The following is a 3,431-nucleotide window of genomic DNA, read 5'->3' on the forward strand; positions in this document are numbered from 1 at the left end:
TATATACATGTTCAAGATTATTGCTTTCCTTACTGTTACTCATTCCAATTAGTCTTAATTGTCATTGCTTAGAAATTAATAAAACAACAGTTTAGGAATAAAAGAAATGTGAACTAATTCTTCATTGTTAACTAATTGTTGCTTTTTTCATTCTTTTGTAATCTTCTTATCCCTCATTATATCTTGACTTATATAATAATAATAGATATCAATAACAAGCAATTCGAACTAATTATTGATATGTTTCAGCACTTTATTGAACGAACTTGGGTTGTAGTTTCAGTGTTTGTGAGATTGTTTGCGTATGACTACTACTAAAAAAGAAACTACGAATCCGAAAGTATACTATACTTCAAGAAAAGTATACTATAATCTGCTTCTTTTGTGAATGTACGCTATTTTGTGTGTAAAAGTGCCTGTATACATGTATTGTGTGCGTGTTCGTGTTCGTGAGCACTCCTATTATGGATGTACTTATTAAGTTGAAATTCTGTAACATGTGCCTTTCTGAATGGTGCTTTTGAATATTGTAATGATAATTGATCAGATCTCTTGGTCGTGGAATAAGAGAAGGAAGAAAAAATAATTACTAAGTTATTGTAATTATAAAATAGTTACTGTAATTATAAAAAATAATGATCGCTTATTTTTAAAAGTAGAAAAATTTATATTTTAATATTTAATACTGTTATATTTGAATTTAAATAATCAATAAAAATGTTTTTCTATGTTTTTTATTGTAAGAAACAGATTCCATTTTTAATTTTTACACAATTACAATTGAATCATATCCATCGGTGTTCAGTAAACAAGTAGAATTTATTTGCAAAATTTTAAATTCACGAAGACGAAGACATCTGTTCACAAAAATTTTAAAGCGTTTACCCAAATCACACGCTTTGGTGATCGATTTGATGATCAGCTGAAGTGACGGGATCTCTTCTAGAGAAGTATCTACGGGAGCATGCCAATAATAGCAAGCAAACTAGAGAGAGTGAAAGAGATAGAGACACGCGAACTTGATATATTCAACTTTTTTCTACTTTCGCCAGAAAATAGAAATCGTATCGATTACATTATGTAAATTATGCAAAATGTAAAAAAATAATATTAAATTATATATATTAAATTATATATATATAATTATATATATTAGCTAATTTTTATAAATTTCTTCTGTAAAATTCGCATCAAAGAACTCATTCTTCGATTTTCATACAAGTTTTCTCAACAAAATTGTATAAATACAATATTATTTTTTAATAACTGTTGTATAAAAATTTTGTTGAAAAAATAATATTTTTATAATTAATCAATGAGAACAAGATTTTTATATCTGTTGTCCGTTTTAAGCTTAATTATTCAAATTCTTTATTGAATATTAAAGTCATTTAACAATAATTATAATCTTTTATTTATTAATTTTTATTAATTAATGTTAAAACAATTTGATATTTACTACATATTTTGCAATATTTAAAAAAATTCAACGATAATTTTTTCAAGTATAGTCCTATTTTCTGGCAACTACTACCTTTTGAATGCCCATTCAAAATATTATAAGAATTTATTACACATATAAGTTTACTTTAAATCTTGATAAGTCTACTTAAGAATAAACTTTGAAGGTACTTTTTATTTTCGTGATAAACAGTTTCGCGATGTCTCGATGTGTTCCCTTCTGTTCCTCTCGCCAGTTTTTGGGATCCCCTTTCTTCACGAGTATCCTCCGACCGGTAACATCACACAATTAATGATGACCGGTGAATGTCAGTCTCGATGGAGTTACAAGTGGTAAGAATTTGCAGTGTGAGTCGAGTGAGAGTGAGATGGAATTAGAGCGATTTAAGAGGCTTGTTTATACCTTGCATCCGAAGGCGACGAGTTTAAGGATGCACTCAATGAGGAAAAGGAGAGTGACGACCAAGTTCACGATGGTCAAGAAGTCCAATAAAACTGCCGGCGCTTCGTGATACTACAAAATATACCCAACACAGACGTAACACACAATCCAGATTCTATTATTCCTTTGTCCAGCATATATATTTATATATGTATATTCCTTCGTCCTTTTTTAATTAATTTCTGTATTTCATCGCTCTCTTCATCTATTTTTCTCGTCCGAACTGATCATTGTTAATGAATTAAAGAAAAGATTTTTTTCATTGAAGAATATATAAACGTTACTTAATTAAGAAATATATTTGCTCATTATTGTTTTCATTCTACTGTTACTTTTTAAATTATGGTTTTTATTTTTTAATCTTTCTTTAAAACTCCCGTTAAAAATTTATATTTTAATTAATAATAAATTTCAAAAAAATATATAAAACTTTGTAATATGGAGAAAAATCAATTTTTCGATTACAACTTTAATTGCTATATTGTAAACTGTTGTATTGTCTTAATATTGTGTATTATAATATATTTCACTGCATTATATGCCAAATAAATAAAACATAAAAATTATATATACGTCAAAGTATCTAAATATTATAAATATACATTTCTAGTATTATTCTATTAAAAAATGGATGCGATTTAATGCAATTATTCATTATATGTCATATAAAATTATTTCTTATTAAAATAATTAAATTTGATCATTTATTTTCTTTTTTAATAAGAAGACATTTCTTTTCCTACCAAGCAAATCTAACCAATCTCTCAAGGAAGATTTTTCATCGTACGTGTGATACGTAAATCTCGATCAGTCTGTGTATGTAGAATACGATGTTCAATTCTGTGTGTGCCGAGTATGTGCATGTGTGAGACAGAAGATAATGCTTATTCCCACAACACAATGACATGCGTGCGGCGAACAGCAGCGAAAAGCGCTTTCGCGACTTCTCGACTTTTAGTTTCGTTGTGATCACCATAATTCATTATCCTTATTGTCATCGTCATCATTATCATTGTTATCTTCATCATCATCATCATCATCATCATCATCATCATCATCATCATCATCATCCTCATCATCATCATCATCATCATCATCATCATCATCATCATCATCATTGTCGTCATCATCATCATTTTTATCTTTAGTTATTATTATTGTCATCACAGTTATTATTATTATCATTCCTAATCCATAATCGCAATCATAGTAATCGTGATGTATGCATGCGAGGATCAAAAACATATCAGACCGTGCAAGTGATTACATGCGGATACAGACAAAACGGGCAAGACATGCAGAGGATATCAAAAGCAGCGCTTTCCTTATATACACTTTTCCTTAGCTTTCGAAATTTCCTTTTGAATTAATTTTCCACTCGGTCCGTCATTTTTATTTTGAAAATATTTCGAAAAATTAAATCGAACAAGCGAAAGAAACAAAATACAAGAAAGAGATAAGTATAAAAAATATATATATAGAGAGAGAGAGAGAGAGAGAGAGAGAGAGAGAGAGAAGAGAGAGAGAA

General features: G+C 28.5%; 1 protein-coding gene across 1 annotated transcript in view; it reads right to left on the minus strand.

Annotated features, from left to right (window-relative positions):
* The window catches only part of LOC105619939 (voltage-dependent calcium channel type A subunit alpha-1), a 129,239-nt gene that overhangs the window by 23,921 nt on the left and 101,887 nt on the right, over window positions 1–3,431 (minus strand). The window lies entirely within an intron of this gene.

Source organism: Atta cephalotes (genome assembly GCF_000143395.1).
Source record: "Atta cephalotes unplaced genomic scaffold scaffold00023, whole genome shotgun sequence".
In the NCBI taxonomy this organism is placed as follows: Eukaryota; Metazoa; Arthropoda; class Insecta; order Hymenoptera; family Formicidae; genus Atta; species Atta cephalotes.